The sequence below is a fragment of the Chiloscyllium punctatum genome, chromosome 14, assembly GCF_047496795.1.
Source record: "Chiloscyllium punctatum isolate Juve2018m chromosome 14, sChiPun1.3, whole genome shotgun sequence".
Taxonomy (NCBI): Eukaryota; Metazoa; Chordata; class Chondrichthyes; order Orectolobiformes; family Hemiscylliidae; genus Chiloscyllium; species Chiloscyllium punctatum.
In genome coordinates this window covers 85,922,899-85,950,629 of record NC_092752.1, presented here as the reverse complement: position 1 = coordinate 85,950,629, position 27,731 = coordinate 85,922,899, and positions in this window count along the sequence as shown.

The following is a 27,731-nucleotide window of genomic DNA, read 5'->3' as shown; positions in this document are numbered from 1 at the left end:
GAAACACAATCAGGATGTTGTTACTGTGCTGATCTCTCCTTCACGGGAACAAACCCCAGCCAACAGACTGTCACAGGGCACAATTGCCCTGAACCTAGACAGGAAGTTTGGACTTCTCTGAATGGTCATCTCACTTCTCTAATAGAGAAACGTTGGACTTTCCATATAAAATATGTTTCAGTAATTAATTTATACAAATTGATAAACATCTTAATGCAGTTTTATTTGCTGTAAAGCAATAATTTTTCACTTTTTTCCCCCTCAATCCGAAATCAAAAGTGAACTTATTCATTAAGACTTATGAATTAATAAGTCAGATTTACCTAGTAGATCGGGCGGAATGGGGGTAGTGGCTGTGGAGACTGCATGGGGAGTACAATGATATTCCCCAATAATTATCTCTCTTAACGTCAGATAGAATTAAATATATTTCACAACAAGGAACGAGCCAACGTTTGGGAGATGCAATGCTCAATGACAATGTGAACTGAACAGGATAATTTTAAATGTGATAAAGTGAACTATATTTTATATACACACAATTTAATCATTGGGAATACAGATGAACTAGTGTCACCGCATCTGAAGCATTGACTTTGATGTCTCTTCAGAGATACAGCCAGACCTGCTGAGCTTTCCCTTCAACGTCTGTTTTTGATTGAGATTGATCATGTTGTTCATATCAGGCAGGATGCTTACAATTAAAAGCAGATGCTAATAACAAAATGTACAGGGCTACGGGGACAATACAGGAGAATGATAGTCGAAATATCGCTAATTCCTAAACTGGAAGAGACAATGGGCTGAGTTTTCACCACCTTTGCTGTAATAATTCTATGTTATGCATTGAAAGCTTTTGGAGATTGGGGAGTCAAGCTAGTTGAATGAAGGACACGGAGTGTTCCATCATCAAAAACCTATCCCTATTAATTTATGAAGTTCAGCTGCCTCTAAAATGTATTTTCAAACAAAATAGATTTCCTGAGATTTAAACATGTTCAGATTTTTTTTACTTTCTAATCTTAAAAAAGAAACAGATTTCGGCTATAATTCAGGTGTCACGGACACAGCAACTGTAATAGAAACATGAAAGGACCACATTGTCCAAATATTACCAAGGTCAACATGTAGACCTGTCAAGAAACATGAAATATAGAGATAATGGAAACATGAAATGCAAACAGAAATGCTGGAGAAACGAAAAAGTTGAGGAAGTGTCTGCCGAGAGCAACAGAATTAACATATGTCATATGATGTGACACTGTTCTGAAAAGTCCTATTAGAATCAAAGGTTAATTTTTTGCACCTCTGCTCAGATGTTGCCAGATCGACTGAGTTTCGCTCCAGCTCTTTAGATTTCTTTCTTCTTTCTGAACTGTGACGAAGTGTCTGATCTGAATGATCGCAGCAAAGCTGTTATCTCTCAGTTGAATCTCGAGTAATTTGTTATGGACATTAAATGAGAAATTACAAAGTTCCTATGTTTGACAGGCTCTAAATATCGATGACGTATTGCATTGTGAGAACTTGCCATGAAAATGTTGAAACAAAACAGAAGTTGCTGTAAACGCTCAGCAGGTCTGGCATAATCTGTGCAAAGAAATCAGAGTTAACGTTTCATTCCAGTGCCCCTTCCTCAGAACTGATAGTAACACGGAAAATGTTGGTTTATATGCAGAAGAGACTGGATAGCTCTTAATGGAGACTGTTCGTAGCTAACAATAGGGTGTGAGAAATGGAAGGCTATGTGACAACTCGGCCTGGTGTATGGATAGGGGGCTAGGACTTTGGGGAGTTCAGGCCCGAAAATTTTTGAACTTCTTATTGAATCTAAAGGGCTGCAAAGTCCTCACATGGAAAATGAGGTGTAGTTCTTTCAGCTTGCGCTGAATTTGCCTGGAACACTGCAGCAAGACTGACACAGAGATATTGGTCAAGGAACAGGATGGGCTGTTAAACTGGCAGGCAACTGAAAGCTCAGAGTCATCTGCAGCGGTCCAACTTGGATGTTCTGTGAAGCGGTCACCCAGTCTACCCTTCATTTCCCCAATGTAGAGGAGACCACATTGTGAGCAGCGCATATAGTAGACCGGATTGCAGGATTGTTGGTAAGGTGCTGCTTCACCTGGAAGGTATAGTTGGGCCCTTTGATACTGATGAGGAGGGAGGTAAATGGGAAAGTGTTACACCTCCGGCAGGGGAAAGTGAAGGGGACCTGGAGTGGGAGTGAATAAAGAGTAGACCAGTGTGTCCTGGAGGGAATAATCCCTCTAGAATGTGGACAGGGGAGGAGAGGTGAATATGTGCAGGTGGGGTCATCTCGCTGGAGGTGGGGGAAATGTGGGCTGATGATCCTCTGCATGTGAATGCGGCTGGGATAGTAGGTGAGAACAATGGAAACTCTGTTGTGAGAGTGAAGGGGAGGGGGAGTCTAGAAGTGCAGGAAATGGGTCAGACTCGGTTGACGACCCTGTTGACAATAATGATGGGGAATCCCTTGATGGAGGAACAAGGTGGACACTTCAAAGGCTTCCTCGTTGAATGTAGTATCATCAGAAGCAATGCGGTGGAGATGGAGGAACTGGGGGAATGAAATTGAGTCTATGCAGGAAACCAGGTGTGAGGATGTATACTCCAGGAAGCTGTGGGAGTCGGAGGATTAATACTGGATATCAGTGGCCTGGCTATCCCCAGAAATGGAAGCACAAATGTTGAGGAAAGGAAGGAAGGAGCGAGAGATCGACCAGGTGAAAGTGATGGAGAGTTTCAACTTCCAAGCGAAATCGGTGAACTTTTCCAATTCCGGACAAGAGAGAGAGATGGAGCAGCGATGATATCATCGATGTATCGGACAAAGATTTGTGGATGGGTGCTGGAGTAGAACTGGAACAGGGAATGGTCGACGTCCCCCAAGAAGAAACAGGCATAACTGAGGCCCAAGTGTGTATCCGTGCACTTCCTCTGTGTGGCAGGGGCAGGCTGAATCAATGGGTCTGCCCAGGCAGTTCAGTTTGTGAATTTTGTTTTGGGGGGGGGGGGAGATAGAAGCGAGTTCTACTATCAGAGGACCATTAACTTGGGGGCAGTTGGGGGGAGAGATGAGTGGGGCAGGAATCTCCAGATGCAAGATGATCAGTTATCATAGTTGCTACAATGGCCTGATGTGCCATGGTAAGATCATGGTGCAGGAGGAGATTAGAGGAGGTATCTGAGAGTGGGCGTTCAACCTCTGCAATTTCAAAAGCAGTCCACCAGACTTATCCGGACAGGTTAAGTAACACAGTCAGGGTTGGATCTCAGCACATGGAGTGTAGGCTGTTCGGACAGCGACAGGTTGGATTTGGTGAGGGGAGTGCAGAGACATTAAGACAACCAATGTTATGTGGAGATTTCTCAATGAACCGAGTTAGTTCAGGTAAAGGCCAGAGGGCGGGGTCCAGGTCGAGGGAGAGTGATGCAGCTGGGAAAGCTGGTACATGGGACAGGGAAAGGAATCTTGCATAAAGAAACGGGCACTGAGGCGAAGACAGTGGAAGAGCTCAACTTAATGTCATCCCTAAAATTCATTAAACTGGGGGCACAGAGAGGTAAAGTTCAGATATTTGCTAAGTACAGAACATTCAGCATTAGAGAGTGGAAGTTCAGGAGGGATGGTGAATAAACGACAAGAGGTAGAGTTTGGGGAGAGCATGGAGTCAGAGGGCAGGGTATGAGAGGGGAGGAAGGTTCCAGAGGGTCAAGGGCATCACCACGTTGTTGAAAATTGTGTGCCCAGTACATCTGGTTAGCACGACGAATAAGCCGGTGAATAAATTAGAATTGTGGAGTGGTGCAGCTTTGAGACAATATAATGCGATGCTGCTGAACAGAGAAAACGTTGATCTCAGTGGTACTGATATCGCACGATCAGTCCTCAGAAAGTAACTGACTGAAAATAGTTGGGAAGGTAATCTTATTGTAACGTCCTGATTTCACTGGAGTGACACTCGACCAGCAAGGTCTTACTTTTTAGAGACTTTAGACCAATCTGAAAACATCATATATCTTGATGTTATTAACAGGGCAAATTTATCCATGGTTTTTGAAGGCACTAGCAAGGACAGGGTTTATTTGACATTCCCAATAGCTCTGAGCAAAGTGTCATTGTTCTGTGAGGAAATTACCAGCGCAGAATTTCCTGCGATTCCCATTTACCACAGTTTACTCAGGATCCCGGATGTCACATGAGTCAAATACTACTTTGATGCAACGCAAGTTACTCTGACCTCACCTGATATTGTAAAATCAGTGACATGAATAAAGAACAAAAGGATAGTACACGGCCTGTTTGAACAATGTGCTCACTCTCCACACAATGTTTAAGGGAAAACTGATGCATGGATTTCTGATTCTGAGGAGAGGTTTGTCCGATTTGTGATGAGGCTGTTTGGTTAAATGCTGTGACAGAGAGACAGAAAAACACTCCACTCTGTACCATGAGGAACAAAACCAGCCTGTTCACGGTGCATCAGACAATAACAGAAACTCACTATTGTCTGTTCCTATTGGACATTGATCATCTCAATCTCATCATTTACGGATGACCAAGAGCAGCACAGAAGCCAGCGGCTCCCACCATCCCAGTTGGAAAGCAAAAAGGGGAAGGGATGGCCAGAGAAAGTGGGAGTAACGGCAATTGGTGTAACTTACAGTGGGAGTGGCAAAAGAAGAGTGTGAAGGGAGATCATCAGTGGAAGAGTATGTAGCAGCAGAAAAGGTAGTGCAAGGGAAGTTGGACTGGAAGAAAAGAGTAGGACGGAGGAGGAAGAATGGCAGATGAAGTTTTAGTGACAGGGAAAAGCTTGCATTTGAGTAAATGAGATTGGATGAGAAAACATCACTGTACAAGAAAATCGGGATCTGGATTCCATTCAAAATTTCGAAAGGATTCCTTGTACTCTCTTTTCTATCACTTGATTCTTGTTCAGGTTGGACATGTACTGTATATTTCTATAGCTTCATCAAGTGGAGACGACATGTTTCTTTCTCCCCTCCGTGGTGTTTCAATATTTTTGATTTTTTTACAGTATATATTAGCTTCAAATTCAAGGTTGATATGCGAATATGATTTGATCTTCTGCAGTTTGCCCATTACATAGAATTTATGTAAGGGCACTCATCACACTCGATGATTTATACAAACAATGAATGAGTCCATGTCCATCCTGCAGATGAAACATTTCGTCATCTTTGGTTATTGCGGGGAATGTTACAAAGAACAGTTCCACACAAACTGCTAATGTTCCACTGCAAGGTGTCAAACCCTAGTTTATCCTAAATTATTTACAATGCTTATAAATAAAACATGCAGAATGGCAGAATGTAAAAGTTGAATTCAACTCTGTGTCGAAATGTCATTTCTGGATCCCTCATAAGATGTGTTAACTACATCACGCATAACTTCACCAAAATAGGAAAAGCAAGAGACTGGAATTGTCAAATCGTCCTCTGACTAACATCTGAAGAACAGGAAGGAAATCACAGTTTGTTTGTGATATTCAGAAATGACGATTGTGAGAATGTGGAGGTGGGGAGCAGTGAAATGATGACCAATGTTATGGATGACACAAAGATGAGCTGGATGGATCACAGTCAGGAGGAAAGTGTTATGCTACAGGAGGATACAAACAGATTATTCAAACAGTCAGATCAATGGCCTGATGAAATTTAACATCGATAAATTTGGAAGATGCAAGTCAGAAGTAACAAGATAAGAGAGTACTCAAAAGTGAGTATGAAAGAGGAGGGCTAAATTTGCTCGTTTTTTCTTTGCAGCAGGGAAGATTAAGGAGGGAATATGGTACAGGTGTACAAGAGCGTAAGGGGTATGGAGAGGATGAACAGACAGCAGCTATTTCCCTTGTCAAAGGATCAACAATGAAGGGACACACTTTTAAAGTGAAAGGCAGGGGATTGAGAGAGGATTTGTGGAATGTGTTTCGAACTGACATAATGGTATGAATCTGGAATGCGTTGTCTAGGAGGGTGGTTGAGGCAGGTAACCTCACAAACTTTTAAAAAGCCTTTGGATATTCACTTTCTGGCACAGGCGTGATTGGACTGTTTTTCATTGCACGGTTTTTTGCAGTGGCAGTGATAAACACTCTGATATATCCGGAAACAATAAGCAAAGGCAGTTGCTGCTTTGTTCCTTTGTCTGTACTCAGTAAGTATCTATATTACAAACCAGCATCATCTCATGCAGCTTCAGCACTTACTCAACCAAAGGCAGCCCAGCCATCTCTGGGAACATCCAGGGGAATTTATATGCTGAGTGTAAGCATTGTCCAACGACAGCACTGATATTATTCCAGCTGTTTGCCACCATTAGTATAGCTAAAGCCATAATATGAACACAGCTTTTCCTCCATTATAATGCAGACCTCTAGCAAGAAGGGTGTTATTTCTCTGAAGCATAATAAATTATTTCCCAGGTATTCACTTTGACAAATAGCAAGTTTTCCTGTGTTTTTCTGCCAGTTGTTAATCACACAATTCCCCAACCCAACCCCTTTCCCCTTTAACATTTTCTTCTGCACTGTCTCCCTGTTCTCACACACCTCATTCCCTCACAATCCCCACACTCTCCATCCTTATGTGTTAAGCATGTATTGACATTTATTCCAGAGAGCCTCTAATATCAACATGTAGCAGATACAAAAATGGGCGGGGCTGTGCCGGGCCTCACTGTGGGGAATGAAGCCAGTCAGGTGTTTCAGGCAGAATTGGGAGAACATTGTCGGACCAGTGACCATGACGCATGTACTTTAGCTTGTTAAGGAAAAGACCAAAAGATAAAGGTTTGAAACATAAGAATAACTTGGAAGAGGGAGGCAGATTTTATCAAAACAAAGACAAGGATTTGGCTACAGTGCAGTTACTTCTGGGTGAAACTGCAGCAGAACAGCGTGGGGTTGGGGGGGTGTCACATGCTCAAAATGGAATTGATGAGAGTGTCACCGCAACATGTTACACGGAAAATGAAATTTAGGAAAACCAGCCCAGTGAAGCTTGGATGTGTACAAATATTCAGAACGGATTACAAAAGGAAAGATAAGCTTAAAGGAGAAATAAAGTGAGCAGGTTAATGGAAGTCCCAGAAGAGCAGAGAGCATGTAGAGCAAAACACAAGAAAGTAAGTAGAAGAGCAAAAAGGAGGTGGGTGGGGGGGGGGAGAGAGATAAAAACATTACTGGGTGATATCTTCAAGAATCCAAAGATATTTTATTGGATTACTAAGGGCAAGAGGGTAACAAGAGAAAGGATAGGGAGTATTAGGGACTGAGGAGGCAACCTGTGCACACAGCCAGATAATATCCAAAACACTTACTACATATTGGTCTTCACTTTGGAGAAGCAGTTCCTGGATTCACTGTCTGTTCCTGACAGTGTGCAAATTGACACAGAAGCTGAGGAAGAAATGGAGGTTGATGCAGGATAAAAAGTGGACAAATCCCTCGATTTGGATAAACTGTATCTTAGCCTGTTGTGGAAGATCAGGGAGGGGATTGCAGGCTCTTTAAGTTTGTGTTGTTTTTTGTTTTGCCTCTGGCAACAGAGGTGGTGTAGTCCAACAGGACAACATCTAATGTTGGTTCAACTTCCACACAGAGTGCTCGAAAAAATGCCATGGGATTAAAGACGACCAAGTCTCATACCAGTGGGATGGAAACAAATGTAGAAAATTGTGAAAGTTTTTGAGGCTGGATCACTAAATATCTTCAAGTCTGAGACGGGCAGATTTTTAAACAAGGGTTATGGGGAAAACGCAGGAAAATGGAATGGAAGGTTATCAGAATAAATATACACTAATTGAAAGGAAAAAAAAACAGACTCAGCGAGCGGATGGGTATAATATCACTCATTTGTCTAATGGTAAACTTTTTGTCATAGTTTGTATTCACTGGACCATCAACCTTTCTCCCTCCGGAGTGAGACACAGTTTGGAATGCAATCTATAGATTCAAGTAATTCATAAATGCAGTACTAATAGACAGAAAAGACCAGAGGACTGCGACAACGCAGATTGACTGTCGGGGTGACTACTTGCACCAGCGCAGTCACCACTTCTAGAAGGAAGACCTCAGCAAGACAAAGTCTAAGCATGGGCCTGGTGTTAAGAGGGCATAAGGCCCAAATGCTACATCAGTCTAGTGTCTCCCTCTTTCCCTAACCAAAACAAAATGTGGAGTGGTCTATTGACGTGGTGCTAGTCGCAGAGTCGGTAGTAATGTTTTGGTTTGAGAGGTTTCGGTGAGCAGCAGCTCACCAAAAAGTGCAGGTACGCTCAGGTAAAGTCCTTTTTAACGCTAGTCTGACAGCTGCTGATATGGCAGTTAGGGCAGTTGCACGTTCCTCCTGCAGGATGTAGGAGCTCAGGGAGATTTCCAATGTCCCTGATGACTGCACGTGTGGGCAGTGCAACCAGCTGCAGCTCCTTGGGAGATCGTGTTCTGGAGCTGGAGCTGGAACTGGCTGCTCTTCGGATCACCCAGAAACGGAGCACTTCATCAATAAGAGCTTCAGTGAGGTGGTCACACCTAAGTCCCTCCCTGAGCCAAGTTTCTGTAAAGACTATCATATCCCAGTCCCATGTAAAGATCCACTACCTGAGTTCATCATCCTTGCCTGTCAGCCCTGTTTGATTTAAATAAGTGGAATTGAATCCAACAGGCTTTCATTGCTTCCTGTCGTGTTCCAGGCAGAGAGTAGCTGGGCGACCACCAGAAAAGGCAAAGGAAGTAGGCAGGGAGTGCAGGAATCCCCTGTGGCTATTCCTCTCAAAAACAATTATACCATTTTGGATACTGATTTTGTGTGTGTTTGGCGGATGGGGGATGGGTGTCTGGAAATGATCGTTCAGGGGAAAGCAGCAGTAGCCAGGTTGGTTGCACTACGACTGGCTCTGGGTAGCGCCAGGAAAGGATAAAGATAATCAGGGTCTTAGAGATAGGGGATTCGATTGTTAGAGGGACAGATCGGAAATTCAGTGGCCGCAAACGGGAAACCACGATGGTGTGTCGCCTCTCAGGTATCAGGGTCCAGGATGTCTCCGATCGGCTGCAGAGCATTCTCAAGGGGAGGGTGTTCAGCCAGAAGTCATTGTGCACGTTGGCACAAATGACACAGGTAGATATAGGAATCAGGTCCTACACAGAGATTACAGAGAGATTGGAGAAAAGTTAAAAACCAGGATCTCAACAGTGGTAATCTCCTGATTATTTCCAGTGTCATGGGCTAGTGAAGGTAAGGATAGGAGGATATGGCAGATAAATATGTGACGAAAGAATTGATAGTGAGGGGGGATTCAGACTTTTAGATCATTGTGATCTTTTCTGTGACAGAGTTGACCTGTTCAAGAGGGACAGGTGGCACATGCAGTGGAGGGGGGACCAACAGCTTGGCAGCCAGTTTTGCTCGTGCTACATGGGGAAGTTTAAACTAGATTGGCGGGGGACGAAGGGGTGGAGTTATCCTCATGATCATGGAGGAAAGTTCAAGGCTGAAAGGACATACAGTAATCAGAAACAGTAAGCTGGAGAGACCGTTCAGGCTAGAATACCATAGTGAACAAGGAATGTCTGCTAATTAAATTGCATTTATTTCAAGACAAAAGAGCTGACTGGTTAGGCCAATGAACTCAGGGCGTGGATACGTACGTGGGACAGGAATATTTTAGCCATTACAGAAACCTGGCTAAAGGAGGGACAGGACTGACAACTTAATGAACCAGGATAAAGTGCGTTAGGAAGGACAGGGTGGTGGAAGGAGGGGAGGGGGCGTTACGTTTTTGATTAAGGCGAGTATCACAGCAATGATCAGAGATGATATATAAATAAAGGATCAACCAGTGAGGGTTTGTGGGCGGAACTTAGAAAAAAGAACGGCATGGTGACTTTAGTGGGGTTCTACTATACTTCCCCAAATAGTCAATGTTAATTAGAGGAACAAATATGCGGGAGAGAGGGGAGACTTGCAGGAACAATTGGGTTGTCATAATAGGGGTTTTAATAGGTCAGACTGGGTCTGTCAGAGCTTTTAGGGATTTTATGGAATGGAATCCATTAAGTGTGCCAGGAAAGTTTCCTCAAGTGGTATGTAGGGGGTCCTGTTCGGGAAGGGGCAAAAGTTGACCTACTCTTAAGAAATAGGGCAGGACAGGTGGTAGAGGTGACAGTGGGTAAGCATTTTGCGATCACTGACTACAGTTCTATTGATTTTCAAATGGTTATGGAGAGGGAAGATGAAACTGCTCCACACGTTCAAGTTCTAAATCATAGCAAGATGAATTTTGATGGATTTATACAGGAGCTTGTAGGGTTGATTGGAGTAGTTTGTTTGCAGGCAAAGGGAACTCTGGCAAATACGAGACAGTTAGAGTTCAAAATCTACAGTATATGTTCCTGTGAGCGTGAAAGGAAAGTTGACAGGAATGGGGAACCCTGAATGAGAAGAATTATTGAGGCTTTGACCTGAAAAATAATGTGGAAGTATCGCTCAAGTCCAGGCAGGTGGGATCAATGGAACTCCTGGATGTATGTAAGGGATACAGGACTTTACTGAAGCCGGAAATCAGGACAGCAATAAAGGTCTATGAGATAGCCTTGGCTGAGAAGTTTAGGGTGAATTCAAAGAGGTACTTTAAGTCTATTAAAGGAAAAGCATTAACTATTGAGAGAATAGGACCACTCAAAGACCGAAGTGAGCACGTATATGTGTAACCATAAGAGGTGGGTGATGCCTTCAAAATATATTTCTCCTCTGCGTTTAACGTGGAGAAAGACACGAATACTTGGGAATTGGGGCAAGTTGAATATGATATCTTAGGGACAATCTATATTACAGTAGAGGAGGTGCAGGGTGTATTGGAATGCTTGAAGTTGGATAAATCTCATCGTCCTTACCAGATATATTCAAGAACACTGCAAGTGGCTAGAGGGGATATGGTGGTCCTGGCTGATAATTTTGATCATCATTTACCAAAAATGAGATCCCGAAAGACTGGGGGATTGCAAATGTTGTACCCTTATTCAAGAAGGACTGAAAAATAAAGTCAGGGAACTATAGACCAGTAGGTTTAACATCTGTGGAAGGTAAATTACTTGAGAAGATTCTGAGGGATAACATACATTTGGAAAACAGGGTTTGATTACGAATAGTAAGCATGAGTGGAAGTTCACGCCTGATGAATTTGTTTAAAGTTCTTTGATGGTGTGATCAGGAAGTTTGACTAGGGTGGGCCGGTAGACGTCGAAACGTGTAGTACTCGCAAAAGACAGCAGGTCAGACAGCATCGGAGGGGCAGGAGAATAGACGTTTCTAGCATAAGCCCATTTCAGGAATGTCCAAAACATCGATTCTCCTGCTTCTCGGATGCTGCATGACCTGCCGTGCTTTACCAGTGTCACACCTTTCGACTCTAATCTCCAGCATCTGCAGTGCTCACTTTCTCCAATGGTGGTAGATCTGTACTATATGGATTTACACCAGAACAAGATGAACCTTTTCAGCCCATGGAGCCTGATATACAGTAACAGGAGGAGACTAATCAGTCCCTCAAGTCGATAAAACTAGACCCAGTTTAGATCATGCAGTAACAGTATCAGTCTATGCAGCTACTTCAAGTCAGTAATACAGGAAATGGAAGAGGCCACAAAGTGAGTGGACAATGGGGTTTACTGGAATAACACCAGGCTACATAGCTCCTCAGGTCTGCCCTTCAATTCAGTAAGGTCATGGCTGATTTGTTCTTGGCCAGAATTTCTCTTTCATGCCCACTTCTTTGTAGCCCTCAACTCCCTAACGTGTCAAAATCCATGAACACCACCCCACGCCCCCAAACCTTTCAATGACGTAGCTGTCTGGAATAGAGAGGCCCCAACAGTCACTATCCTCTGAGAGAAGGAAACACTCCCCACACATATGCCTTGGCCTATTGACATGAGCAAAAGATATGAACACAATGTCAGAGTGATTGACCCTGACATCACGGCAGGATTTGACTGAACAAGGAGTCAAGGAATCTGAACAAGATTGAAATCCCCACTGTTTGGGTCATTGAGAACACAATGTGGCTGGTGGAGATCAATCCTCTCAGTCCCTGGATATCTCTGTCGGCGATCCTCAGGGAATGTTTCTCGGCACAAACAACTCCAGCTGATTCATCAATGTCTTTCCCTCTACCATACGATCAAAAGTGGGGATGTTCAGTGAAGATCACACAATGTTCAGAACATTGCTCTCCTCCACAGGTGCTAAAGTATCAATAACAGACAGCATTCAAACTTGTGTTGTTAAAGTGTCAGCAACATTCATGTAATAATGCGATCAGAACCTACACATTTCCATGGTTAAAAAAAAGGAAGCTCATGCAGCATCTCAAGCTGGTTTCACAGGAATGTCAGAAACCCATTCAACGCATCAAAACTATTGGTAAGAAGAAGCACAGCCCATTCGCTTTCTCCAGCCGACTACACAGGAAGAGGTTTTGAAAAAAAAAACAATCTACACATGTTGGAATCCAAAATAGACATGCAGGAGGCTGAAGATTACAACAAGCCAGGCAGCATCAGCAGGTGGATAAGCAACACCTTGGGTAGAACCCTTCTTCATTACTGCGGGCATATAAAGGAGCTAAAGATAAAGAGGCGGGGCGAGAAAAGAGGAGGCAGGGTGGTGAGGTGGGGATAGGTGGATACAGGTAAAGGGGTACCACTCGGTTGGACTATGAGAGGACTGAATCTGGGTGGTAGCCGGGAAAAGGTTTGATCAGTGGAAAGGAAGGAAGGGGAGAGGCTGGGAAGGGAGTTGGTGGATTAGAAGAAAGTTTACCTGAAATTGGAGAACTCAAATGTTGTGTGACTTGCTGCGTTCTTCCTGCCCCCTGCCTGTCTACTATTACCGAGGAAGATAAGGAGTCTAGACAGTACATCACACTGGTAAGCTTGAACCAAGGGTCGCCCAATAGTGTCCATGAAACGTTTCACTGAAACCAGGAGGAGGACATTCCGCCCCTCGGAACACTAATGCATGAAGAGAAGAGGGCATTCAGCCCTTCCAGACTGTAACAGAAAGGAGGGTGCCATTGATGCTCCAACATGACAAATCAATGAAGCATAGTCTGCACAGACAGGCTGTTCCATGTTGTTCCTCTTGGCTCCATTGCTAATGGCACACACGTCTTACATTAACGATACCATGTTTGCTGACAGTGAGGAGGGACAGCGGATGGTTTGTGTCAAGTCTCAAGGAGGCATCTCCAATCGCTAAGATGACAGGCTAGTGTTCTGTATGGAGGTCAGAAGCTAGTGTTAATGGCGAACACTATCAGAGTGTGGCTACTTACAGATTTGTGAACAACGTGACGTTCAGTACAGGGTCACACACCAGCTGCACATTCAGGTAGAGAGAGTTCATTGAGAACCTGGAGCTCTCACTTCACGAACATGAGGCCCCACTCAGGTAAGTATAGTATCATAAAGTCCGACAGAACGGAGACAGGCCGTTCAGCCCAAACTGGTCAATGCTGACCAAAATGTCCATTTTTGCTAACCCCGTTTCCCTACACTTTTCCCCTGTCCTTCAAATCGTTTCCTTTCTATATATTTGCCCAATTGTGAAAGCATGTATCGCAGATGTTTTAGATAACGCTGTCAATGTTCCATTTTGAAAATAATGAGTGTTGATCCATAACCCTGAAGTTTTAATACAATTTTTTTTGTCGTGATACAGATTACTTCTTTCACAGTCTGTTCGAAATACCATCACCACAGGAATTAGTCCAGTGAAACTCCTTTACACTGCCTCTCTGTAGTAAAGTGATCATTCCTAATAAAGGAAAAATAATCTGTACATAGTACCCCAATTACTTTCCGAACAACACTCTACGACAGCAGGAAGGTGTCGTCACTCCTATACTTGAATCATTTTGCAATGAAGAACAGTATACAATTTACTATGTTGATTACTTGCTGCCTGGTATGAATTCTGTTCGTGACTCATGATCAAAGACACCCCGCTCATTTTCGCCAAGGGCATTTCCGATCCTCTAATCTTTAAATAAAGAGAAAATTAAGAAGGAAAGTATGTTTTGCAAAACCATTCCTTAGCCTCACGAACAGCTGTGTTTCAATCATAGCCACACCAACATCAACATTAATATTGCTAATGGCGATGGTTGGAGATGCTGGGAAGGTGACGTCCTTGAGGTATTATTAATCCAGGGACCCATGTGCTGATCCCCACCCCAGAATCGAATCCCACGACAGCAAGTGGTTAAACTTGAATCCAATAAAATCAAATGAAGCTATGAAACCATTGTCAATTGCCACAAAATCCTACCTAGCACTCTAATATCCTTCAGGGAATGAAATTTACCACCTTCAGCTGTTCGGGCTTACATGTGACTCCAGCAATGCATTTGACTCTCGATTGCCCTTTGAAATGGAAACGCCAGCCACTCATCTATAACACTCACTACAAAGTCTCAAAGAAATGAAACCACATGAACCTAAGCACTGACTATTTTCAGCCACGGACTGCAGTGGGTCAGAAAGGCAGCTCATCAACACCTTCTCATTGATAATGAGGAAAGGGAATTAAATACTGGCCCAGCATCCCACTAATGAATAAGGGGAGATAACGAATGCACTCAGGGAAGAGAGACAAAGGGATATAACTCACTTTAAACAGTGACTTTGGTGTATACCCGACATGGCATGATTTTCAGTAATTTCAGGATGGAAGAAAAATAAATAAGATTAATCTCATTTTTATTTTCTTTCCAGCTGATCATTAACAATTCCTTTGTTTGCTTCTTGTTCTCTCTCCCTGTCTTTATCTACTCAAGTCATTCCTTCTCCCCTTTACCACAGATGTTCTTTTAACTCTCTCTTTCTCTAACTATTCAACTCCCTCCTTCTCCCCTTCATAACAGACATCCCTGTCACCAACATCAATCACAATATTTTTAAGCTGTGTTCAGTTATGGTGGATGGACAGTGGACTCGAAATGTCAATTCTATTTTTCCCTCGACCCAAGGGTGCCAAGTCTGCTCAGTTTCTGCAGCAGTTTCTCGATTTATTTTTGTTTCTGATCTCTTGCAGCATTCTTTGTTTTGTTTAAATTTCAATATTTTTATGAGATGGCATGTCTGCATCGCTGGTAAGGTCAGAATTTGTTGACCTCTCTAAATGTCCGTTACTGTGAGGTCATTACTTCAGGCAGTAAACAGCCAAGCTCATTGCTGTGGGGCTGACATCAGTCTTCAGCCAGACCAGGTAATAATGCTCGATTTCTTTACCAAAGAGCCTCAATGAAATAGATAAACTTATTTAAAAAAAACTGGTGCCGTTATTGTTGATATTAGTGACATTAGCTCTTATTTCCAATTCCTGTCATTTGAATTTAAGTTCTGACATAATCTGAGGTAGGATTTGAAACAGTGTTTTTAGTGTAGTAATCTGGGCCTCTGAATTACATGTCCAGCGGCATTCATTCTCTGACACACTGTCCCTCTCATGAATTTACTTTAGAGACAAGAAAAAGGTTCTGATGGCCATATTTGTAACAGACAGAGTGCTTAGAAGAGAACTCGATGCATAAAGTCTGAATTGTACCAAGGCATAGATAATTATTTATTTGGGACCCGCACTGACGTCAAGTTGGGGACTGGGAATATTACGGATCTGGTAGTGGGTATGTTTAATGATTGGGATAATACCGAGAAATAAATCAATGCAAGGCAAAAGGTAATTTGTGATGGTGAACAGTCTAGTTCTCAGATGTTTGTGCGGACTGGGGTGTTAGGTGGTTCAGACGTTAATGGTAATGAGTGCAATTTGTATTTGAAACTGAAGACAATAGTTTCTGTCTTTGTCAAATAAAGGTAACAGAAATAGTAATGAATGTCAGCATGGTTTATGAGATTAATAAATAGATAGAGATGGAAAGACATACCAGGAACACCAATAATTGCGAGCATGGGATAGTAACCCGCCTGGATAATCATCAGTACGGCGTCGATCCGATCTTGTAATGTTGACCAATACCACGAAAGATACAAAAGACCCGAGGATAAACTCCTGTCCATTGTTGCAGTATTCCAGTCTAATATTCTCAGATTCTGATCCATTACTGGAACATTCTAAACTATTCTCAGATGCTTATCTATCCACTTCCCCTCTCTGCAGCTGCGGATCCCTGTTAGTGTTAGAGGTGATGCATCTGATGCTAGTATGGGATAAAGTGCTGTAATAGCCCCCTTAAAAATAGAAGAGGGAAACCATCCAGTGACACATTTGGAATCCATGGAGACTGTCATCAATCACAGTCACTGAACAAACAGATCAGTTAACTCCTGTCAGTGTGGTATCTTCAGATCACAATAATAACTGGACTAGGTTGAAAGCTGGCATCGCTGGCTATTGGTCACATCTCCCATCACCAATTGCTCGAGTGAAGTTAGTTGTGAGGGAGAATGATGGATGTTTTCTTATCGCAGGCTAACTGTTTCTGCTACCTTGTCCATTTGCAATGCTGTAACCGCCTGAACCTCCTACCACCACCCCCAAACACATAATCTATATATTGTTAGCGTGCTCCCCTTCACTCGAACAAGCAGCAACCAGTAGATTTTCAGGGGGCATATTTGCCCTGACCATGCACAGGAAGTGTCGATTTGCCTAGGCATTCCTCTAATTGTTCGAATAAGGCAATTTTTTATCTTCAACACACAATGCACTTCAGTATTTTTTTGTATAAATTCACAAACACCTTAATACACTTTTATGGCTTCAAAACAGTGAAACTTACATTTATTGAATTCAGTCCAAAGCGAAAGGTGGCATGTTGTCACAAAGCCGGTCCCTTTACAAGGTTATGTTGTTCGTGATTTTTCTTAGAGAGGTTCTAAATGACCAATATGTCTGAATTCTTAAAGGTTTATTGGCGTCCTTTTGTTTATACATAACAATAATGCTGCAGGCAGACAACTTTCAAGTCTTTAAAAAGAAACGTGTATTATCAAGAGGACGTGGCCACATCTCTAGTTGGTCAGATAGGTTCAGTCTGGGGTAGGTTGAGTCAGTGTCAATGTTGAAATTGGATTTTCTCCCCTCCTTCTGCACTTCTTAACTCATAACCTGTTTAGCAGAAGCCTTTTAATCAGAATGTTTCAGGAATCTAAGGAGGGAACCTGGTCAAACCTATTTTGAATTTGAAAGGATCAAGCAAGTAATTTTGATCGATGGATAAGAGCTTAAAAATCAAGACAATCTACGATGCTCGTTGAGAGACAATTAATTTGGAGGGGTTCAAAAATGCTTGCCTGATATAGTGCAAACTCATTTGGAAGAGCAGAGAGGTAAAACAGCTGAAGTGGTTGATGATTATGAATTGATCCATACAACACGGTGTGGCTTCCAGAATCAATGTCAGTCCATGAGGGATAGAAATTAGGCCAAAGAGAAATCCTCACGTGGAAAGGGAAAGGTAGATCACAGTGAAGATATTAAGAACAATTTACCACAGGAAAAAAGGAAACCCATGAAGAGGACAAAGAAGTTAGAAAAGCTCCGGTGTTTTCTTTGCAATAACTTAGGTCCGGGGGGATAAAAGTGCAGATGTAGGGAAACAGAATAAGCCTGGGAGTTTTGTTGGAGCGGTAACAGAAAGCACAGTGGAAGCTATAAAGCTGCAACAGAATGTGCAAGCTTATTGGAGTTTGAAGTCTTTCTGTCTCTGTAAGCAGCTCAGAAAAAGCCGTTTAGACGAGACAAGGCTCCGTTACCAACAAGCCATCGCCTCTCTATTTCCTTTGCCTTATTCAGTGTCTGCAACTCTCCCTGTATCTTTCAGAAACCTGCTTTCGGCACTGCAGATCTGCCTACCTCCCCAGATAACCTGTTCCATCTCCTACAGCTCGCTCAATCACTGTAACCCCCTCTTCCCGGTCTAATCCTCCTCTTTTTCACTATCTTCCAGGCACAGCGGTGATCCTGTGAGGGGGCAGTGCAGAATGGGATATTATAAATCTCAGCTCAGGCTTGAGGAATACAATTACTTGGGAGTCACAAAGGCAGAGAACCTGAGAGAGAGCAGCACAGAGTGAGAGAATATAAATCAGCAGCGAGGATCGAGGCCGACTGGGACTTGGAGTTGGAGAAACAGCAGAGAAGGAGGCTCAAAACTAGCACTGAGTCACCAAAGGAGTGACCATGTGTGGGACCAACTTGGAGCAGGAGCATGAGGCCAAATCACACCTGGGAGTTTAAGGCACTAAAGTGGGAGGATATAAATCAGCGTTGAGGATCGAGGCCTAATTGTGCCTGGGAGTCACAGAGTCGGTGACCCTGTGAGGGAGCAGAGTGGAGTGGGAGCTGGAGGATTACACATACCTGGGAGTCACAGAGACGGTGACGCTTTGAGGGAGCAGAGTGGAGTGGGAGCTGGAGGATTACACATACCTGGGAGTCACAGAGTCAGTGACCCTGTGAGGGAGCAGAGTTGAGTGGGAGCTGGAGGATTACACGTACCTGGGAGTCACAGAGACGGTGACCCTTTGAGGGAGCAGAGTGGAGTGGGAGCTGGAGGATTACACATACCTGGGAGTCACAGAGATGGTGACCCTGTGAGGGAGCAGAGTGGAGTGGGAGCTGGAGGATTACACGTACCTGGGAGTCACAGAGACGGTGACCCTGTGAGGGAGCAGAGTGGAGTTGGAGGATTATATGTACCTGGGAGTCACAGAGACACGCCTTTCTGCGGCTGTGACCCCCTGAATTGATTTTGAAAGTCACACAATCGTCTTCACAGAAGAAAATGTAAGTTCATTCGCTGTTAATAAACCGTTACTTGCTGTAAATTGCTGCAAATTGACATTTTCTTTCTTGGAAGTTGGGCTGAAGGCTGATATGTCAGTAATAAGTGAAAGTCTGAATCAGTATAACAAAGAATCTCAGTCACCTACAGGCCGATAAGCGAAGGAATATTGAACGTGTGCCTCTGATATTAACTTTATACAACGTAATTCATTGAGTAAGACTAAACACGTTTCAGCTTATGTTGTGGTAGTGCAGGTTGGTTCAAAGGAAAACGTTTTCTTTTACATTGGGAAGTCATAGCCACTGCTGATGTTCGAGACGAACACCGGGTCATGCAGATAATGCCTGGAGATTCTGTGAGACATCTATGATTAGAGTTAGGTGGACAACACATTCATGGAGGGGATCACACTGCTGTCATAACGGCCTGTAAAAAGGAAGGGAATGGGTGATCAGTCAAGAGCTACAGCCAGGGAATACAGGATTACTCTGGAGGGGAGGGGAGGTGAGACTCCCTCCCAATTCAGTTTCCCAGTTTGGAAGCTGATGAAGGTACTGTCTGCTCAGGGGAGGGCAGCCAGAGACATGTTTGTTGTACCACAAGCAGCCTGACTGTACAGGAAGGGAGGGAGAAGAAAGAAGGAGCAATAGTCACAGGGGAGTCAGGAAATTGAAGAAGGTATCAGTGTTTCTGTGACTGTCAACGTAATTCCAGGATAGTGGGGTCAAGAATCTCACTGTGTCCATCGAGTCTGCTTCACCATTCAATGTTGACTGATCGGTTTTTCAAGCCCATTTTCCTTCTTCCCCCCTTTGATCCCCGGGCAATCAAGAATTTTTCTATCTTTGTTTTAAATCTACTCAATGACCTTTCATCCATAGCCTTCTGTGGCAATGATTTCCACAGATTCCCCACTCTCTGGGTGAAGACGTTTCCCCTTATCTCCGATCTCAAAGGTTTTCCCTTTACTCGAAGGCTGTGCCCTTGGTTACTCGTCTCTGCTGTTAATGGAAACATCTTCCCAAAGTCCATTCTGTCCAAGCCACTCAGTATTCTGCAAGTTTCAATCAGATCTCCCCTTGTCCTTCTAAACTCCATCATGTATAGTCCCAGATCCCTCAAACATTCCTCATCTGCTAAGCCTTTCATTCCTGGAAGTTTTCTTGTGAGCTTCCTCTAGACCTGCTTCAGGTTAAATGCATCTTTCCTGACATATGGAGCCCAAAGTATAACATATTCAGAAATGATATAAAGGAAAGAAAAGGACGAAGTGTAGAAGTATTGGTTCCAGATCGGGTTAGATAATGAGGCTGAGAGAAATTGGATGCCTCCAAGTTCAGAATGAATTTGGCTGGAGCTATAGAACAAAAAGTAAAAAGTTACGCTGTGAGGGACAGTCTGTAGGCCAGTAACTAGTGAAAAGGGGACAGAGATGGCAACGTGATCGTGTTGAGAAACTTGCATTATCCAAATACAGACTGGGATACTGACCGTGTCTGGGCAGTGACGGATTGCATGGAGGGGTGCTTACTGCAGGAGTATGTGCCCACTCCAAGGGGCCATGTACTGTTGAACCTTGGAAAAGAGATGGGGAGAGTGGATCCAGTATCAGGCGGGAACATTTTCTGGCACGATGATCATTGTATTGTAACACTCAGGATGATGGTAGAGAATGTTGTGCATTGACTGAGTTTGAGAAAAATCAATTGACTGAGAGCTGCCTTCAGTGGAGCAAGAATGAATCTGGGAAGGAATGACCGGAACACCAAGTTGGCCAGAAAAAGAAAAATTGAACAATGGGCTCCCTTCAATGACATGGGTCCGTTTGAGAAATAGTTCCTCACACAGGAAAGGCAGGGTAAACAAACCCAACGCTCCGTCGATGACAATGGATCAAAAGTTTAAGATGAAGAAGAACAATTGAATAGCTGTCAGATAGAGAACAGAATTGTGAACCAGGAGAAATGCTGAAGGTTTAGGGTAGAAATGGTAGAGCGGAGAAATTTATAAGGAAACGGAGAGCCAACATAAAGTTGTCACACGTGTAAGGGAGCATGCGGAAAGGTGGAGTAAAGCTGATTCAACACTTGAAAAATGATTTGTACTGAGAAGAAGGGAAATGGCTGAGTGTGAGTTGAATACTTCATCTCTGTCTTTACCAAAGTGGTCGAACTCACCCAGGTCATGGTGACAGAGGAGTAAACTCTGTCACTAGAAATGTACAAAGTTGATGAGAAATATCTTTGTGGCACAGGCAACAAACATGTTTCTCTGTTTTTCCCTCGTTACGTGTGACATTAAATCATTCGTTCATCTATTCATTCACGGAATAAAAGGGACTGTATCAATTTGGAAACAAAATTGACTGATTGGTAGGAAATCGAGAGGAATGGTCACTAGATTTTTCATTCAGGCTGGAGATAGATTTTCAGTAAAGTTCCACGGGATTCAGTTTCGGGAACCTCATTCATTTTGATATTTATGAACGATGTACAACTGGTGTGCAGGGACCCATTCAAAGTTTAGAGTTGACACAGCATTTAAAAAAATGTAAACTGTGAGGAAAACGTTGTCAAACTCTAAACTTACATTGCCAACTTGTTAGAAACAGTAGAGAGGTGATGAAGTTTGGCACATTGAAACATGAGAAAATGCAACTTTCTATCAAGAACATTAAAAGACAATATAAAATAGGCAGGAAAAGAGAAGCACATGATGTGAAAAGACCATTGAAGATTGTAGGACATTAAACATTGGCAAAGCATACAGTGTTCCTGTCTTTATACATACTAACAGTTCAAGAATAAAGAGGTGATGTTGAACTTGCATCAAACACATTCGACTTCAACTGTGTCCCATGATCGGAAGGATATGAACACATTGGAAAGGAGAAAGAACTGCTCTAAAAGAATATTTCCAGGAATGAGTAAAATCAGTTATGAAGTCAGACTGTTGGAACTGTTCTCAATGAAGTGAAGGTGGCTAAGAGGAGATCGGATGAAGTTTTTCAAACTCATAGGCAGACTGAATAGATTAGATTGGATAAAACGGTACCCACTCACAAAACGAGAGGACACAGATTTCAGGTTAGGTACAATAGGAGAACTATGATAGAAGTAAGAATCTTTTAACTTGGCGAGTATTAAGGTACACTTGGATGTGTTGTAAATGGATGTTCAATGGAATTTTTCAAGAGGGGATTAGATGATTATTGCAACTAAATGAAATGTGTAATTGTTGTGGTTCTGTTTGCCGAGCTGGGAATTTGTGTTGCAGACATTTCATCCCCTGGCTAGGTGACATCCTCAGTACTTGAGAGCCTCCTGTGAAGCGCTTCTGTGATCTTTCCTCCGGTATTTGTAATGGTTTGTCTCTGCCGCTTCCGGTTGTCAGTTCCAGCTGTCCGCTGCAGTGGCCGGTCTCTTGGGTCCAGGTCGATGTGTTTGTTGATAGAATCTGTGGATGAGTGCCATGCCTCTAGGAATTCCCTGGCTGTTCTTTGTTTGGCGTGTCCTATGATAGTAGTGTTGTGGCAGTCGAACTCATGTTGCTTGTCATCCGCGTGTGTGGCAGAACACTGAACAGAGAATTCACCACAAAGGTGTACAGGAAAGCCACACACACAGACCAAGTCCTGAACTACGAAAGCAACCACACCAACACACGCAAAAGAAGTTGCATCAAGACACGATTGAAAAGGGCCACAACACACTGCAGTACACCAGAACTGCAAAAGGAGGAAGATGAACACCTCTACAATGTATTCGCCAAAAATGAATACCCGTGCAATTTCATCAACAGATGCCTAAGGGAAAGACAACAGAATGAGGACATGCCACAACCCAAAGGACTAGCCACGTTACCATACATCAAGAACATTTCTGAACTGACAGCCAGACTACTACGACTACTAGGACTCATAACAGCACACAAACCAACAGCCACTCTCAGACAACGACTCACCAGAACGAAGGACCCGATACCCAGCATGAGCAAAACCAACGTAGTGTACAAAGTCCCATGCAAGGACTGCACAAAATACTACATAGGACAAACAGGAAGACAGCTAACGATCCGCATCCATGAACACCAACTAGCCACGAAACGACACGACCAGCTATCCTTAGTAGCCACACAAGCAGATGCCAATCAACATGAGTTCGACTGGGACAACACCACTATTATAGGACAAGCCAAACAGAGAACAGCCAGGAATTCCTAGAGGCATGGCACTCATCCACAAATTCTATCAGCAAACACATCGACCTGGACCCAATATACCGACCACTGCAGCGGACAGCTGGAACTGACAACTGGAAGCGGCAGAGACAAGCCACTATTAATGCCAGAGGAAACATCACAGAAGCGCTTCACAGGAGGCTCCCAAGCACTGAGGATGTCACCTAGACGGGGATGAAACGTCTGCAACAAAAAATTCCCAGCTCGGCGAACAGAACCACAGCAGCGAGCACCCAAGCTACAATTCTTCTCACAAACCTTTATAAATGTGGAATGGTACGGGAGAAAGCAAAAGATCACTACACTGTAATCAACTCAGATGAAGAGCTGGTGCAAACATCATGGTTCAAATGACACCCTTCTTACCTTAAGATTTCTGTGGGGGTTGGTGCGATGTCTCAAGAGTTCGCCAGCTCGAATAATACTGTGTCTCCATAACCTCATAGATCCTGTGCGATCCGTTTTTACATCTGAAACATCCATCAGTCAAATCACCCCTCCTTATCTCTATAACTCACACAGACCATTTTATAAACCTCCTTTCTCTGCAATCTCCTCTAAATATTCCCTCTCTATGTAATAATTCTCAAGGCCTTACAGCTTTGTTTGTAATTACTCTGATACATAGAAAGCTCCCAATCCTTACAATCTCCTCCAGCAGACACAATCATCAGTCTATCAATGTCACAAACTCCTTCCCGCCCTGATAGATCTCATGACCTCCATAACCTCCTCCAGCCATTACACTGTTCATTATTCAGTTCACCTTTCTCCGTCCCTCACAAATCTGCCCATCTCTTAAACTTCCTCAAATCACTACAATTTTCCCTGTTGCCTAACGTGATCCAATGTGCGATCTTCTGTGTAAAAGCCTCTTGTCCCTACAGCACTCCCGATTCTGTAACCACCTTCTGTCCCGACACAGCTTCCCATCTCTGCAGCGTCCACATTCTCAATCCCACCCTATCTGTGGAAACACCTCCAGCCGTCCTTATTTCTGTAATCGACACCAGATCAAAAGAACCCTCTATGTATGTCGAATCTTCATTAGCCCCTACAAATCTCACTGTGTCTGAAATTCCTCTCACTACTGCAATACTCTCTATGAAATCTTTCAAGAAAAGTCACATGTTTTTCAGGAGAACCTCGTCATATTAATCTCCTGCAGTGCCAATACAAGGTTTTCTTTTGTCTTCTGCAAGGTCTCTATCTCAAACCCTTCACCTATAACGTCCTTATTATCTCTAATCTCATTCACACCATTGATCGGCCTGTATGTCTGTGAACTTCTCCAGGAGGAGGAAAGGCTTTTCGTGGTAGGGGTAGATTTTGTGTTTCGAGAATCTCATAAATGTATGACTGTTTGTAGAAAGTAGAGGATTTACAGAGATGGGAAGGGTGACAGAACATGAGGGATGTCACAGAGACTGATATCTGTAGGCGCAGAGAAAATAATCTTTAGTTTGCATGTTTGACTATAGTTTGAAGAGGAACATGCTCTTAAACTGCAAATGTAAGGATGTATTATTGAGTTTGGGATCTGCCTGTTCTAACTGTGGGACTCCATACAGGAATAGGTGCGAGCAGCTGATCCCACAAAGGCTAGGCAAAGTCTTTAATCTTCCAAATCATATTTGGGAGATCAGTTCTAGGATAGGTGAGAGCAGCTGACAATATGCAGGCAAGGCAGGAAGTGTGGGATTTACCTGGTCTGATTGTGGGACTCATTTCCAGAATAGATGTGAGTCGCTATAAATACCTAATGCGCTGGGCTTGTTCAGTTCTGAATGTACTTACCTATTCTGTATCCATATCTGCATGTGATTCCGAACTGTCATTGTTACAACAGAAGTGACTGCTGAAAGACAGCAATTTCCAGGTGGGAATACTTGACCAGGGTCAACTCAACAGAGCATCAGATAAGATTAAGTTCTCACTTCCTGAAATATTACAATTCAAAAGTATTTAATGAAAACTAAACTTGTTTCAACTGACATAAATTCAGTCTGCATCATTGACCCGAATCTATACGGTAGGACAGATCAGTTCACCTGTCACAGTGTGGGCTCTATCTGTAGGCCTTGTGTGCCTTAACCACTTCTCACAACACCACTCAGCCCTCCCACCATCTCCCATATCCGTTGGATTCTTTCTCTGATACAGACAGACATGGAAATCATTTTCATCAGGTTTCGTGGAGAGTTTCTTTTTGCAAGTTTACAGTAGACAAAATATTGATCTGGCTGGTCCAGCTAACTTTTCACTTCAACCAAAACCTAAAACTATCTTAGTCATTGTAATCTCCTTCAACCCCTAGAACAATCCATATCTCTGTAATCTCCCACTGTCTTCGCACGCCTTCCTATCGCTGTAAAATTTTACCGAATTTACATTCATCATGGTTTCTGGTACTTGCTGTCATTCCCAAATTCTTTCCTGTGTTTTCAACAAGGCCAATGAAACAGTAGAACAAATAGAATGAAACAAGACAGATGTGACTGCAGTGTGACCGAGACGGAGAACCGAATAATCAAAGGCTTTCAGCTTTTATACAAGAAGGAGAAAAATGCCATGACATTGTATGTAAAAGCTGGAATCAGTATTTTTGTGATGCTAATCAATTTACACGCTATTCCTCTCTGTCCTCTCCCCAATCCCTTTGTAATAATTCTCTAGATATTGTCTAAATATCAGAAATTTATTCAACATAGATTACTCTCGAAATTGTCGGCACGAACTAAAAAGAAGGTGCAACCCAGCTTCATCCTTTCCAAAAAAAAAACATTGTTATGATTCCACAGAGACTGTATGACTTCAGGTTCAGACCAAGGCACATTTTTAAAATATCCCAGAGTTTCTCCCTCGACTCTGCTTCCATGCATGACTCCCAGATCCCTTCCTTACTCCGGGTGAAATAACAACTTTCCTCACCACTTTTCTAATATTTCAACCAATTAAATTAAATATTTTCTGCTGGTAACTGAGGTCTCCAATAAGAACAAGTCAGTATCTCCCTCTCTATCCAGGCCCTTGACAACACGTGCAGGCTAATCGAATCTCCTCTCAGTATCCTACATTTCAACCTTTCCTCATAACTGCATTATCAGTTTCCCAGGATAACAAATCTCTTCTGTACCACCTCCAAGAGTGAAACATGCTTGAAACATCATTTCCTTGGCACTCTAATGCTACCTGACCTGCTGTGCTTTTCTCACACCACACTCTTTAACTCTAATTTCCAGCATCTGCAATCTTCATATTCTTCCTGTACACTCTCCATTCTAATTCCATCCTTCCATGTGATATAGTGACCAGAACCACATGCAGCACACAGGCTGTGATTGATCTGGTTATTTATACAGTTCTTGTATAAGCTTCCTGCTCTTTCATTCTGCACTTGAACTGAGAGAGGAAATGGTGCCATTTGCTGCCTTATCTAGATTATTGACGATGCCGGCTATCTTCAGGGTAAAAGCAAATTACTGCGGATGCTGGAATCTGAAGCCAAAAGAGAAAATGCTGGAAAATCTCACAGGTATGGCAGCATCTATAAGGAGAGAAAATAGCTGACATTTCGAGTCTAACTGACCCTTTGTCAAAGCTTAAAAAAAGGAGAAATAGGGAGGTATTTACACTACGATCTGTCCACACTAACAGTACGTTCATTTATTGTGTATTCTTTCCATTGATTGCTGTCCCTAAATGACTTGACTTGCACTTCTGTAGGTTGCTGGTACATTCAACTGGAGCTCATAGCTTCCATTTTTAAGCAGACTGCTATTTGTTCGGTAATCAAATCAAGTAATTCACATCAACTGTACGAGTCTCTGCATGAAAACCAAATAGCCAGATTAATTACATACAACTTTTCCTGCAGCAATTCAGGCTGACAGTCCTGGATTCCTTTGGGACTTTCGAAGGGTCCATTCTTACTGCCTCGCAGAATTCCGAAATGTAAGTATTCAGTCAGCCCCTTGCTTCATACTAAACTAAGCTGGAATATCAGCAGGTCTCTGACATTTTGCCTCTATTCAATGAGGAACCGAAAAAGATGAACAATGAGCAAATATGGCCGGGGAATTTTCTACCTAGCTTCTTTTAATGATGTGAATCTCCTTTATAGGCCCTCACTCTCTTTAAGTATATAACTTATAATAGTTTGCACGACCAAATCTGCACAAGACAAGGGCCTGAAACTTTTGACTTGGCCAATTTCATTTCTGTCATTTTCATGGAAGGTTTGTCTCCACAAGTCTCAGTGAATGTTCTCATTATAACATCCTCAATCTGGCTCATTAACTACCTGCCCTGCCTCAATGTCCCTTCTTTCATCTGATACAAGCCCAATGATTATTTTCCGCTTTGTTATATGTGCCCACTGCCCACATATTTCAGATTGCACCGGATACCCTGCTACAGATGCCAATTTTAAATAAGTCATTGCGCTCTTGGATTGGCAATCTGAAATTACTCTGGACATGATGGCGGCGTTTGGGAAAGGTGTAAGCTGAGGGCCCCACTTTGTGGCTGAGCCCCTGAGGTTCTGGTGGATGGCATGGTGCAGGATAGGGACATTATCTTCCTCCAGGATAAATAGACAAAGTCTTTTCCTGGGGTGAGGACATCTAGA